Raw genomic sequence first — 15262 nt, forward strand, 5'->3', positions numbered from 1 at the left:
CTGAAAGAAGATTAAAAGTGAAGCAAGGAATATACAAAACATTGTCTATTACATGATTTTGATTGAGAAAAACACTTGTAGAATAATTGGCAATGACTTGATTTCCATTTGGTAATTTAACAGAAATAAGATTAATTTGATGATATGAAGTGAAATAACTTAAGGATGAACAAATGTGATCAGTAGCACTAATATCAATAATCAAAGAACTGAAGAAATAAATAAAATTATTACTAGTTTGTGTTGTCATGTTGGAAGGAATAACAAAGACTTGACTAGAAACATTGTCACTGGATTTGACATGTTGTAAAAGAGCTAACAATATTTGTTACTGCTCAGGAGTAAAACCAATTTGTTGAGACTCCACTTCTGACTTTGAACCTTCACGATTTTGCTTATTATTATTAAAATTTGTATTCTAAAAAACTGCATTAGAGTGACCCTAACCATGGTTCTGATTTTTAAACTTGAAATGAGATGGAAAACCATGTTTTTTATAGCATGTATCAATGGTATGCCCTGTCTTTCCACAATGATTGCAAATTTTGGAAGTATATCATAGCTTCCTATTCTGTATCCACCACCTCTGCCATAGGTCGTAGCATTTTTTTATAACCTCCTTTACTAGTAGCAATCATTGCCTTGGATTGATCACCAAAAATTTGTCTATCTTGTTGTGTAACGAGAGAGCAAACTCTATTCAATGATGGGTTATCTGATGAACTAACATGGTAAGGTGAACGAAGATCTTGTGAGGGATCAACAACTTTAGCCATGGATAAATGTAGCAACCAAAGCTCTAATGAGAACTCTGATACCATATTATAAAATAGAACAAAGATGAACAAAGAGTAAAAGGAAGGAAAATGATATGAGAATGATTATCTCTTTTTTTATTATATGAAATCAAAATAAATAGTCTGAATATATACAAGCAGTACATGTTGGGTTTAATAGTGCCAAAGTTCAAGAGGGGGGGTGAATTGACCTTTTAAAACTCTCTCGCAGAAACAGTGTTTAACACAGTTTTACAGAAAATAAATCGATTTATGTGAAAATGAACAGATTTATTTCAGCACTGTTTTTGTTTGAAAAGCTTTTAATACAGCAAGGTTAATCACAAGATTATGCAGATAGATTTTCCAGATGCACACACACAGATATTAGATTGAAAAACAGTGAAACACAAAAACAACAAACCTTAATTCCAATTCGTGTGATTTAGGTTCAGTTAAGGGCTTGACAATTAGTGAGACAATCTATCACACACAACCTGTTTTATTAGTCTTTAACAGATTATTAGTGTTCTTATTGAAACCAGACAGTTTTCCAGAAATTAAGAACAATGAATCACAGAACAGCAAACTTCAACTTTAAGCAATTGTTTAAGGTTCAATTAATAGCTTTGACAATTTCTTGAGCAACCTATCACAGTCAATCTGTTCCAGTGGCTTTTAGCAGATTTTATATGTTCTTATCAGAATCAAACAACTTTTTCAGAAATTAAGAACAGTATACAGAGTGCCCAGAAAGAACAGATTTATTTTCAATTGAACAGATTTATTTCTTTGCTGTTTTATCAATTATGCAGAAACGAAATTGCAGAGAGTGAGAGAGAATGAACACAAGCAGTTATACTGGTTCACTCAACTGAGCTACATCCAGTCTTCACCAAAACCAGGTGGAAATCACTAAAACACAGTACAACCAAGTACAATTCCCACTGTTCTTGAAACCTACAAGAACTTAGGTACTCTTGCTGAAAAAACCTATTTCAGCACACACCCACTCTTCAAGAAAACCTATCAAGAAGAGTGTTCAACCAAACTATTACAAGAAATGAGAAGTGAAACGACTACACCTGATTGAGGATACAAAGATCTGTCTTAAACCAGTAGGCAAAATTGCTAGAACAGTAGCTGCACCTCACACCAAGCTTTTGGAACCAAACAAAGAACAAGCACTTTGTGATTTTTGAAATCTTTGAAGAACAAATGCTAATCCTTTTTAAACTCTTAATTCTCTGCTGTCAAAACTTGTTTTTGCAAATGTATGAACGATTATTAAACTCAGAAACAAGTTTGCATTTTATAGAAATCCAACTTATAATAGATTTTTGAAAAACAGTTAAAGCTGTTATAAAATGAATAGATTGAAAATAAAATGAACAGATTTATTTTCAAAAGCAGTTAGAGAATTTGTTAAGTGAGGAGACTTAGTCAACCATTCTGGTGCTGAGATAAAACTGAAAATCGTTTAAGCTTGACATGGCACCAGAGACAAAAAGAATCTATTCATTTACCGATGAACAGATTTATTTTTCAAAACGAAAACAGAGAAAGTTTAACTATTTAAAACTCAGTCGTTTTGAAAGATAGAAGACTTAGTCAAAATACATGATGCACAAAATCTAATTTTCACAAGACTTAGCCAAGGCATCAGTGTAAAAATGAATCTGTTTTTTTAGAAAAGAACAGATTTATTTTTATGCAGTAAACGTGTTTTTTGTAAAACATGTGAAAAACAGTTTAAGAAAACTTATGCTTGTTCTTATCACATTGCCAGTGGTTATGAGGTGAGTTACTCAGCAAAAAGCCCACTCTTAGACAACCTCTAAGCACTACCTAAGACATACTTAAAGCAAAGCAAAATACAAATGAAATGTACATATAAGTCTTCATCAAACACAATCTTGAAGGGGCAGCAACCATCTTCAACAGTACACTCATTCTAGGTTTAGTTAAAGAGAGAAAAAATCAATCAATAAATACTAGAATCATAACAAATAAAGACAAAATAAAGGTTATTCACCTCTATAAAGAGAAACAACTAAGAATTAGAAAAAACACAATTAATATTAGCATCCTTTTATAACTCTTGTATCCATATCCTTTAATATATATTAATGGTAAGATTACGGGGGTTGTTAGGATTGGAGCTTGAAAGGTTTTGTGTTGTAATAGTTTTTTTGTTCTTGGCTTACTAATGTATGTGGGCCTTGAGCATCTTGTATAAGGGTTCCATTTTATGTTATTTATTTATTGTTGAGCGAAAAAAAACCTATATTAATGGTGACATTCCATGATAATATAGGTGATGATATTGAACTCATCAGATAACACGTTCTTACCTAAAACAATAAAAATCATTTATTGTTTTACATTAACTGCAATGTCATATTATATTAAAACAATAAATAAGGAATTGTGCAAGATCAACGAGAACTTGCCCATGGATCTACAACAACGTGATCGACATTCTACAGGGAGCGAGGGTTGAATTTTCCCTTGAGAGATCATCCCAAGCCATTTTCGCAAGTGATCATGTGTGAGCTTGTGCTACCTGATGACTTTTTACGGCAAGTGCACCGCGTTTGTTAGAAGTAATAATTGTCCCTAAGGACGGATATCGATCCCACAAAGAACAGTGAATTATCGAGTAAAATATTCGCTAAATATAACAACAGAACAATAAAAAAGAGTTTGAAGTGATTATGTTGGCACTGATTAATAAGAAAACAAACAAAGAATTAGTTGCTTCAATTGGAAAAATTGGGATTAAGTTTCATCTCTCTCACTCTCATGTATTTTGATTAGCATGTTAATATTAAGTTCTTTAATTGAAATTGATGCCCGTATAAAAATCATTTATATCGATTCCTCGCATATAAAATCCTTAAGAATGTTCCCTAACTATCGATCCCTCGCATACTTATAAGAACAACTTAGAACGAAGCTCAGACGTTTAATAGCAATTAACATTTCAAGTCTATTCCTAGCACTCAAATATGTTAAGTATTGTTGTTTAGGTCCAAACCCTAAAAATACCTCCCGGTCAGATTTAAGATTCTCAATTTGTCACGGAGAATTAAAAGTAAAACAACAATATCAATAATCAATCAAGAACTGAATATTAATATATAAAATATCACCTCAATACATAAGAGTTTGAGCAGATTACTCCCAATCCCAAAGGGTAGAATTAGCCACGCATACTTCTATCACCTTCCATTCTCCCAATTGGGTTACAATTCACTCTATGGTGTTTTCCTCTCAATCTGGCACACTGAGGTTGAGCCTCTAGCCCTCTATTTATCCTAGTTTTCTAGGGTTAGGTTGTTTATTGTGTCGCGCTAATGGGCTAAATGATAAAACATAAAAAGGCCCAATCTTTCTTTCTTTCTTTTTTTCTTTCATTCTGGGACCTTCTATCTTTATCTTTTTGGCTCAAATCATTCATCTTTAATCCAAATCTCCAATCTTCCTCAGAAATCTGCAATTAACACCAAATTTGGGAATAAAATACTCTTATTCAAATAAAGATCATAAAAAATGTAAAAAGGTATAAATTCATAAATTAGGGATTATTTTATATGTAAATTAGCAATAAATCCTCATAAGTGCCTATATTTTAATATGAAATATTACTGAAATTAGACACTTATCACTCTCCCTAACTTAAAATCTTGCTTGTCCTCAAGCAAAGTAAATGAATATATTTGAATTTAAATATCAAACAGCTTAATTCACTAAACAACAAATCAAATTAGAAACTTATGATGCTTCCAATTTCAAATATAGAAAATTATAGACACAATCAATTTCCAGGATAAAATCAAAACAAATAAATGAAAATTCATCAAGGAATATCTTCTCATATGCTCACGGGTAAGTGTTTCTCTCTATTTTCACTGAATCATAACAAATCACAGTTGCTTTTCATTTCATCTTCAAATCACAAACATATTAGAAACATGAATCTTGAGGTCTTTTACAGGGTTGTAATGAGGCTGGGCTTCCAAAAAATATTGGTTTTTCTTAGATAACAAAATGCACATCTTAAAGAAGAAGAACATACCTACAATTCAATTATAGAGAACATATATGTTATCTAATTACCACTTTCTTTCGATGTCACCTTTTTCCTCATTTTCTTTCTTTTCATGATTTTCATGAAATTATTTTCTATCTTTCTTTTTTTTTTTTTATTTCTTTTGCTTCTTCTGTTTCTGTTTTTTTTTTTCAATAATAGGAAAAGATTCTTCCTATTTTCAACTTTTTGAACTTTCAAAATCAGAACCAACCATTCCCTTTTCTATATGTATTGCATCTATGTTCTCCTTCCTTAGACATGCTAAAGGGTAGAAAATTATATCAATAAAGGTTAAGGTGCAATATTAACAAAAAATTTCTTAGCCCAAAGGGGATATAAAAAAAATTGGAATTCTAATATAAAGGTTGGCTTTTTGGCCTTGGCTCCTAATTAACACAAACAAATGCCTCAATCATCTTCATGATCTTTTATGATGCAACAAAAATAAAAATCAAGCAACCACAACTGTTAATTCATCAGTAAAACTCTCAAAACTGTTTAAGGTTCACACACTCACTTGGTTTAAATGGTCTCATTCCTTTTTGTCTTGTCATTATTTGTCCTAATCAATCATCCTGTTAAATTTTCATGTATCATAATTTTAACTACATTTGAATAGGGATTCAATCATATTTTCTTTTCTAACCTGTGTCTAATTCATCTCACTGTTTAATATCTAAACACAAATTCTTTTTTCCACAATTCAAAATTAATATTCTAGTTCTTTTTTATTTGAGAAAAATAAACTATAAAGCAAACAAATTAAAACTGAAAATTTATTCAAGAACGATAATTCAAAACCTAAAACTAACAAACTAACAAAAACAACAAATTTATTCAAAACACAAAATAAGCAATTAAAACAAACTAAAAAAATAAACAAATAAAAAAAACAAAATAACCAAAAAATAAAATAAAATAAATAAAAACGAAACAGAAAATAAAATTTAAATAATTGAAAAGAAAAGAGAATTAGAGAGATAGAACCATATTTTTGCTCAATCCTCTCTTCTTAAGAAGTCATCCAGCTTTTTGTTAAAAATTTTATCTATAGTCTTGCTTCATTTGCTGGATCTGCCCCCTTAACTAATAGAACCTGTCCTCAGGTCAAAATACATAACCTGCAAAATGATTAGGAGGCATACAAGATTTTTTTTTTTTTTTTTTGAAAAATAAAATAAACAAAGGTAACAACATAAAACTAAAATGTGGACTGGGTTGCCTCCCAGTAAGCGCTCATTTAACGTCATCTAGCTTGACGCCTGTTTATTTCAAGGAGGATATTTATCTTGTTCCACCCGTGCTTTTGTTATCACTTTTATCCGTCTTGAATATGGCTCTTCAACTTCAATTTTTCCGTCTTTCTTCAATTCCTTGATGACCCATAATTTTCTTGTTTTCTTCCTTCCTCTACCCCTACCTGCGTTGAGCATGATAGGTTGTCCTGGACGATACTCCTCTCCTTCCACTAGCTTTCCTTGATTGTCTCCTTTTGCCTCTAACTTTTCATGACGTATAACTTTCTCCTTTGACTTTGAACTCTTCATCTTTTCACTATTTCTTGGAATTTCCTCTTGTTTCTCAGTCTCATCTGCAGTACACTTGGTTACATCATTAAAAAGATTAAATTTTACCTCTTCATCATGAGACCTTACAAGAATTTCTCCCTTGTCAACATCAACTATGACTTTAGCAGTTTTCATTAAAGGTCTGCCGAGAATCAAAGGGACATCCTCATCTTCTTTCATGTCCAGGATAACAAAATCCACCGGAAATATGAATTTGTCTATTTGCATAAGGACATCTTCAACCACACCATAGGGATACTTCACTGTTCTGTCAGGCAATTGTAACTGCATCTTTGTGGGTTTAACCTCCAAGTTACCTATCTGTCTTAACATGGATAATGGCATCAAATTTACACTTGACCCTAAGTCCAATAAAGCATTATACACAAATAAATTACCAATTGACACAGAAATAGTAAAACTCCCTGGATCCCTGAATTTCTTTGGCAAAGTTTTTGAGAAACTGCTCCCTGCTTCCTTCTCTCCATATTTATTTTTAAAACAACATATCTTCCTTCTAACTTCATCAAAATATGTCTTTTTCTCTGGCCATCCTGCAAAATAATTTTTTGGAAGCAAATTGTCAGAAAATAATCCTTCCTTTTCTTTTTTTATGTTCCTGTGGGATATTTCTTTTGCGATTTCTACAATTTCACAATTTTCTCCCTCTTCCTTATTTTTTTCCTTTTCTTTTTCAACCTTCACCATCTCATCATTTTCTTCTCCCTCAGTAGTGATGTTATTGCACTGCTCCTTGGGGTTGGTGGTAGTGTTAGCTGAAAATTGGCCAATTTTCCCTTCTACAGTTTGTGTGAGTTGTGACATTTGTTTAGCTAGCTGTCCTATCTGAGTTTCCATGCTCCTAATCGTAGCCATACCATTTTCCTGTGTACTCACAATCTTTGACAAAACATCTTCCACTTTATTCATCCTATCAGGAATAGATGGAGAATTCGATTGATGCTGCTGTTGGAAAGGCCCTTGCTTGTTGGATGAATTATAGTCTTGCTTCCATCCAAAATTCTGATTTTGATTATTTTTCCAACCTTGAGGATAATTGTTGGAAAAACCGCCTTGCCTTCCTTGATTGCCCATATAATTCACCTCAACTTCGGATGCGTTGTTCTGATAAGAACAGTGACCATTAGGATGATCACCTCCACAAAAATCACACCTGAGAGGTACATTCTGACTTTTGAGTGATTGAACAACATGCAACTTTTGGGGTAATTGGGTCATATGTGCGGTCAGTTGCTCAAGTTGCTGTGTCAGAATTTTGTTTTGAGCTAGCAATGCATCTGCAGTGTTTAACTCCAATACTCCTCTTTTTTGATGATTTTGTCTATCATGTTGAGCTTGATAGTCAGTTGTGGCCAAAGCTTCTATAATCCTCGTTGCTTGATCTGCATCAACAACCATCATTGTGCCACCAGCCGCGGCATCTAGGAGCATCTTTGTATTTGATCTGAGACCATTAATAAATATGCTCAGTTGAGCAATATCTTCAAACCCATGGTTTGGGCATTTTCTCAGCATCCTCTTGAATCTCTCCCATGCCTCACAGAAAGACTCTTCTACCCCTTGTCTGAACATAGATATTTCAGACTTAGCATTGATGTAGCGAGAGATTGGGAAAAATCTTTGCAAAATTTTTTCCTCCACATCCTTCCATTTGGTTAAACTCTGATTAGGATGAGATATAAGCCACTCCTTTGCTTTCCCTGCCAAAGAAAAAGGAAATAAACGCATGTATATACTCTCAAGATCACCTGATTGGAAACCCATAGTTCCCACCAATTCATAAAAAGTAGCCAAGTGTGTATGAGGATCCTCATGATCCATCGCCGTGAATTGATTGGTACTAATGAGGGTAAGGAATGCAGGCTTCATCTCCAAGGCCCTGTCAGTTGCAGGCACTGCAATGCTAGAAAAGTGTCTAGGCCCTTGATGTATGGCGTAATCTCCAAGAGTTCTCCTAGGAGGTGGTGTTTCCTCCCCCTGTTATTCTCCTGAAAAATATCAATGGAAAAAGAAGAAGATGTTGAAGAATACTCTCTATTATCTTCTTGATTCTCTTTTGTCTTTGATTTTTCGATTTTTTCTGGCCACCTTCTCAATTTCTGCTTCAAATAGCAAGTGGTCTTCTGGAATTTGACCTCTCAATATCATATAAAAACAACTAATGCAAGGGTTAGAAGGAAAAAATCACAAGTAATAACCCCAATTTTATATTTTATATTATTATTTAATTTTTTTTTATTCAAAAATTCAAAAATAAACAAGAATTTAAATAGCTAACTAAAATAAAATCAATAAACTACAAATTAAAACTTAAAGATAAAATAAAACAAAAACAAAACAGTAAAATGACACTAAGAAAATAAAACAAAGATATTCAGAAAAAAATAAAAATAAAAAATATAACAAAAATAAAAATAAAAATATATAAATAAAATAAAAACTAAAACAGAATAGAAGAAAACAATGAAAACGAGAAATAACTAAAATCAAGAAATAAAAACAGAATAAAATAAATACTAGAAATAAAAACAAAATAGAATAAAACAGATAAAATAAAACGTAAACAACTAACGTAAAAATACAAGCTAAAACTAGTAATAGATAAATAATTAAAACAAATAAATAAAAACTACCTAAACCTAAATAAAACTACGTAACTAAACCTAAAAAGAACTAAAATAAAATAAAATCAAACTAAATCTGAAAATAAATAGAAATAACTAAAATCAAAATAAGAATTAAAATAATAATAGCAAATCAGCAAACTAAAATAAAATCAAATAAAATAAAAAAGAATCTGTAAAAAAAAATAAAAAAAATAAAAACAAATCAAAACAATTAAAATATTCACAATATTTAGGAAATTATACTCAACAAATCAAAACCTGTCCCCGGCAACGGCGCCAAAAACTTGATGACTTTTTACGGCAAGTGCACCGCGTTTGTCAGAAGTAATAATTGTCCCTAAGGACGGATATCGATCCCACAAAGAACAGTGAATTATCGAGTAAAATATTCGCTAAATATAACAACAGAACAATAAAAAAGAGTTTGAAGTGATTATGTTGGCACTGATTAATAAGAAAACAAACAAAGAATTAGTTGCTTCAATTGGAAAAATTGGGATTAAGTTTCATCTCTCTCACTCTCATGTATTTTGATTAGCATGTTAATATTAAGTTCTTTAATTGAAATTGATGCCCGTATAAAAATCATTTATATCGATTCCTCGCATATAAAATCCTTAAGAATGTTCCCTAACTATCGATCCCTCGCATACTTATAAGAACAACTTAGAACGAAGCTCAGACGTTTAATAGCAATTAACATTTCAAGTCTATTCCTAGCACTCAAATATGTTAAGTATTGTTGTTTAGGTCCAAACCCTAAAAATACCTCCCGGTCAGATTTAAGATTCTCAATTTGTCACGGAGAATTAAAAGTAAAACAACAATATCAATAATCAATCAAGAACTGAATATTAATATATAAAATATCACCTCAATACATAAGAGTTTGAGCAGATTACTCCCAATCCCAAAGGGTAGAATTAGCCACGCATACTTCTATCACCTTCCATTCTCCCAATTGGGTTACAATTCACTCTATGGTGTTTTCCTCTCAATCTGGCACACTGAGGTTGAGCCTCTAGCCCTCTATTTATCCTAGTTTTCTAGGGTTAGGTTGTTTATTGTGTCGCGCTAATGGGCTAAATGATAAAACATAAAAAGGCCCAATCTTTCTTTCTTTCTTTTTTTCTTTCATTCTGGGACCTTCTATCTTTATCTTTTTGGCTCAAATCATTCATCTTTAATCCAAATCTCCAATCTTCCTCAGAAATCTGCAATTAACACCAAATTTGGGAATAAAATACTCTTATTCAAATAAAGATCATAAAAAATGTAAAAAGGTATAAATTCATAAATTAGGGATTATTTTATATGTAAATTAGCAATAAATCCTCATAAGTGCCTATATTTTAATATGAAATATTACTGAAATTAGACACTTATCACTACCGCACTACATCACGCCCAAGATTGTTTTCACAGGGGTATAAGACCCTGTGAATCATCTCACGACATTCAATGCCAGATGATTGTTTCTGGAGGAAGGAATGTTATTCAGTGCAAAATGATTATGAGCACATTCACAGGTACAACCCTACAATGGTTCAGTGGGCTTCCTGATGGCGACATCACCTCTTTTAAGCAGTTCTCCAGACTGTTTAAAGAATAGTTCTCTGTCAACCAGGTTAAGCCTCCAATGTTGTATGATCTCTTAAACGTGAGACAGAGGGAGGGGGATTCGTTGAAGGATTACCTCAACAGATTCTGGGCACTTACGGTAAGACTCCAAACCCATGATGAAGTTGTGATGGTCAGCGGTTTTGAACAAGGGATCACGGCAAGACCATTCAACGATTCGTTTATCAGAAATCCGATGGAGACATTCTCCGAGATACGGCAACGGGTTATTGCCCATATTAGTGCAGAGGAGGCTATGACCACGAAGGATGTCAACTCGTCTTCAAGGCATCCTAAGCCTAAGGAGAGCAGCCGAACCCAACCTTTGAGGGTTAACGAAACCTCAACCGAGAAGAGAACATACTTGAGGTACGCACCATACGCAACCAAGAGAAATGAGCCCAAGTCAAAGGCCAGGGAGGAGTCAACATTCTGACCCAAGTTCCAAGTATCCTACAAGGAATGGCTAGGCATGCCAGGGGTAGTCGACAAACTGAAGTTTTCTCAGAAGACTGACAGGAATCTGGGGCCACGAAAGAACGTTTGGTGCGAGTTCCATGAGGGGTTTGGGCACAACGTCGAGAAGTGCATAACTATGGGTCACCAACTAGCGAGCTTGGTGAAGGAAGGGTTCCTGAAGGAGTACCTTGAGGCTTATCAGGAAGAGCCAAAGGGAGCAGTTGCTCTCAGGGACCAAGTGCATGGGACACCAATCCTTGGAGAGATGAACACCATCTTAGGAGGATTTTCTGTAGGAAAGAGCTTTGCTTCCAAGCGTAAGCGATACACGTAATGGAGGCGAGCAGACGTGACCATCCACCAGAGCTCGATCTCTGCTTCACGAGCTCTGACTTGGAAGACATGGTTCCGCACGAGGATGATCCGGTGGTGATATTTGTTGTCACCGCGGGAAGGAAGGTACACAAAGTTCTCATTGATCAGGGGAACTCGGCTAATGTGATGTTTTGGGGAACATTTATTAGAATATATGACCTTAAACGAGAGGGGGGTGAATTAATTAATAGGGGTTTTTGAAAACTTTTTCAGGTTTAACAAAATTATTTGTATGAATCCAAAACAAGAATCAAGTTAGCCAAGAATATAAACAATTAAACAACAAAGCAACAAAAAAACAATCGGTTGTTTATACCAATAAAGTTAAAAACAGAAATTAAATAAGTTCAGAGTGAGAGAGAGATACACCAACAGTTTATACTGGTTCACTCTTAAGCCAAGAGCTACATTCAGTCCCCAGAAAACCACTGGGTAATCCACTAAGCAATCAAACCAGATTACAACACACAAACCACCAAAGTAGTGAACTTGAACCCTTCAAGAAACACACTCCCTTTGGCAAAACACACCAAGAGTATTGATCTTGACCACCTCAAGAACACACAACACTCCTTGGCAACACAACACCAGAAATACAGTAGGTTTAGAAGGGATTGCACTTGTTCACAGTACAAACTGAAATCAATACAATTGCAATCCTATTCCACTCTCTTTGAAAACCCAAAGCTTGATGTGAATGTTTCAAATCATAAAATTAACTTTGTCACAACTGAAAAACTCATATTTGTTTCTCTTGCTTGTTTGAATACATAAACAAACCATTTATATTTTCCAAAGATTGGTCTAAGCAATTAATGAAGGAGCGTATTCAGTTGAAAAACATTTAAAGCACATTCAACAACCAAAACAGAATTCTGTTAGGATTTTCAAATAAACAATAGATTGAAACCACGAAAAAACTGATTGTTTGGCTTGACAGTTTAGTCAACCAAACTAAAATAAATTTCAACCTTTTCAAAACTCCTAAGAGTAAAACAACCAGTTGATTCGACAAAACAACATGTTGTTTTTCACTTAGTTGGAAAAACACTTCATTTCAAAAAGGTTTTAGATCACATCAGTTTTAGATTCAACAAAGGAGTGGATTCACATTCTATTCTACCCAGATGCCTCCCAGAAACAACAACAACACTAGCCTTTGATCAAACACTTGGATTTGGATTCTTCAAAGCACTTGATCATTCTTGATCAACAATATTCACCAGCCTACAGTTGTCCCCCGACCAACTAAGGCCATACGATGGGTGTTTGGTCGTATTCGCGGGAGATCAAGTAGTAGTACGAGGGTACGTTGAGTTAAGACGACCTTCTTAGACGATATTGTGGCCAGGACGATCCCCATCTCGTATATCATTGTTAAGGCATCTTGAGCTTGTAACTTTCTTTTGGGGCGACCTTCCTTAAATAGGTTGGGTGCGGTGGACTAGAAGACAACGTGGAAGTGCTACGAGAGTAGCCTGAAGAATAGGAGAACTTACGCAATCAATGTTCAGGAAGGGGAGCTAGAAGGGATTCCAGAGGTAGAAGTCGTCAATGAGTGTGATCTGTTGGGTTTAATAATGCCAAAGTTCAAGAGGGGGGTGAATTGACCTTTTAAAAGTTTCTCGCAGAATCAGTATTTATCACAGTACACAAAAAATAAATCGATTTATTTGAAAATGAACAGATTTATTTTGGCATTGTTTATGTTTGAAAACGTTTATATCAGCCAAGTTAATCACGAGATTATGCAGATTGATTTTCCAGATACACACACTGATTTTAGGAGTATATTATGAAACACACAAAACAATGACCTTCAATTTTATAGGCAAGTGATAAAGGTTCAATTATTTAGCTTGACAATCAATTGGGTAACCTATCACAATCAACCTGTTGCAGTTGTATTTAACAGATCATAAATCTTCTTCACAGAACCAAGCTAATTTTCCAGAAAATAAGAACTGTATGAACAAGCTCAGAAAGAACAAATTTATTTTTAATTGAACATATTCAATTTCTGGTAGATTAACAGATAAGCGTGAATTAGAGTGCAGAGATTAAGGGAGAATGAACACAAAACAATTATACTGGTTCACTCCAATGAGCTACATCCAGTCTTCACCTAAACCAAGGTGAAATTCACTAAATCACAATTCAAACAACCACAAACACAACTGTTCTTGAACCCTACAAGAACTTTGGTACACTTGCTGAAAAACCCTATTTCAGCATACACACTCTTCAAGAAACCCTATCAAGAAGAGTGTACAACCACACTTTTACAAGAAATGAAATGTGAAACGAATACACCTGATAGAGGATGCAGAAATCTACCTTAAACTAGTAGAACAGATCGCTTAAACAGTAGCAACACCTCTCACCAAGCTTTGGAACCAAACAAGAACAAGCACACTTTTGATTTTTGAAATCTTTCAAGAACACATGCTAATTCTCTGTAAATCCTTAATTCTCTGATGTAAAAACTTGTTTTCTCAAATGTATGATTCGATGTTTAAACTCAGAAACAAGTTTTCTTTTTATAGAAAACCAACTTATAACAGATTTTTGAAAAACAGTTAAAGTTGTTATAAAAAGAACAGATTGAAAATAAAATGAACAGATTTATTTTCAAAAGCAGCTAGAGAATCTGTTATGTGAGGAGACTTAGTCAACCATTCTGGTGCAGGGACAAAACTAAAAACCGTTTAAGATAAGCATTGCACCAGACTAAAAAGAATCCATTCATTTACAGATGAACAGATTTATTTTTCAAAATGATAACAGAAAAAGCTTAACTATTAAAACACAATCGTTTTGAAAGGTAGAAGACTTAATCAAAATACTTTATGCACAAAATCTGATTTTCACAAGACTTAGCCAAAACATCAGTTTAAAAAAGAATCTGTTTATTTGGAAAAGAACAGATTTATTTTTATGCAGTAAAGGTGTTTTTTTTGTAAAACATGTGAAAAACAATTTAAGAAATTTGTGCTTGCTCTTATCACATGGTCAGGGGTTAAGAGGTGAGTTACTCAACAAAAAGCTTACTCTTAAACAACCTCTAAACACTACCTAAGACATTCTTAAAGCAAAAGAAAATATACATGAATTGTACATAAAAGTCTTCATCAAACACATGTCTTGAAGGGGCAACAACCATCTTCAACAATTTCCCCTTGTTTTATGGAGACAAATCCCTATAGCTTTGTTGCTTTATAGAAAGTTGAAACATTGCATAGCATGTGAATCAGTTTTAAGGTGCAGAATGTGACTTCCTATTTCAGCTAGCTTCACCTAGCATGGTGAGTTATTTTTCTCCCCCTTTGGATTCATCAAACAACATTTAAGCATAGGGAAAAATAAAACAGAAACATAACCATAATAGTCCAGAAAATAAAGACAAATTGTTGAACATGACAGAATTTTAAAAAAACTGATAAAAGAAAGCATGAAAAGCAAGATACTTCTAATCTTTGTAATATAACTCTGCAAGCTGCAACTGAACTCATTCAATTTGATCATCCAAATGCTGAAACCTTGCTTGAGTGGTCTCAAAATATGCCCTCTGTTCTGCAGTCATGACATCAAGGCGATACAAAACTTGTCTTTCAAACATGGATAATGGTTCACCTCGGTATTCTGGAGTTTGATAGGCAACAATGGCATTCTGATGAGTTGCAACAGCTTCTTCATGCACTGATTGGGGGAGGAGGTGAG

At 33.8% G+C, this 15262-nt stretch overlaps 1 pseudogene; it reads left to right on the top strand.

Annotated features, from left to right (window-relative positions):
* The first annotated feature begins 7947 nt into the window (after positions 1 to 7947).
* Positions 7948 to 8053, top strand: LOC137813180 (small nucleolar RNA R71; annotated as a pseudogene).
* Positions 8054 to 15262: the final 7209 nt, after the last annotated feature.

The sequence above is a fragment of the Phaseolus vulgaris genome, chromosome 2 (genome assembly GCF_051622355.1).
Source record: "Phaseolus vulgaris cultivar YP4 chromosome 2, ASM5162235v1, whole genome shotgun sequence".
In the NCBI taxonomy this organism is placed as follows: domain Eukaryota; kingdom Viridiplantae; phylum Streptophyta; class Magnoliopsida; order Fabales; family Fabaceae; genus Phaseolus; species Phaseolus vulgaris.